This window comes from Trypanosoma cruzi, assembly GCF_000209065.1.
Source record: "Trypanosoma cruzi strain CL Brener chromosome Unknown tcruzi_1047053482397, whole genome shotgun sequence".
In the NCBI taxonomy this organism is placed as follows: Eukaryota; Euglenozoa; class Kinetoplastea; order Trypanosomatida; family Trypanosomatidae; genus Trypanosoma; species Trypanosoma cruzi.
In genome coordinates this window covers 1-418 of record NW_889425.1, presented here as the reverse complement: position 1 = coordinate 418, position 418 = coordinate 1, and the positions used below count along the sequence as shown (strand labels likewise).

Sequence of the window (418 nt, the reverse complement as noted above, 5' to 3'; positions counted from 1 at the left end):
CCCGGAAAAGCCCCGTGGACGGCGTCAGGGGGCGGAAAAGACGCACATGGCGAGTGTGGAACAGCAAATGCAGCCGAGTGTGCGACCAAGGCAAAAACCCCGGAAAACACAGGAAGAAGCGCGGCATACGCGGAAAAAAGGCGAATAAAAGGATCGAGACGGAGAAAACACAAAACAAAACAAAGATGCAGGCAATAGCAGCCATGAAGCGAAAATGAGGGGGCCCGAAGGAGGTGGCGGACACGCAACGTGGGGGGGGGGGGGCACCCGCACGAGGGGGTACGGGGCTATATATATATGGGTATATATATATAGGGGTATATGTATATATGGCGGACAGACCCCCAAAAAAAAAAAAAAAAAAAAAAAAAGGGGTCCGTAGACCCCGGTCAAAAGAAATTGACCAAACATAACCGCC

The 418-nt window shown here is 51.7% G+C and overlaps 1 non-coding gene across 1 annotated transcript, besides 2 other annotated features; it reads right to left on the bottom strand.

Annotated features, from left to right (window-relative positions):
- Window positions 1-288: 288 nt before the first annotated feature.
- Window positions 289-331: a microsatellite.
- A 15-nt stretch (window positions 332-346) lies between these two features.
- Window positions 347-371: a microsatellite.
- Tc00.1047053482397.10 lies at window positions 372-418 on the bottom strand. The gene has a single exon (XR_008254936.1). It is a non-coding gene; the product is annotated as a spliced leader RNA, 5' partial (transcript).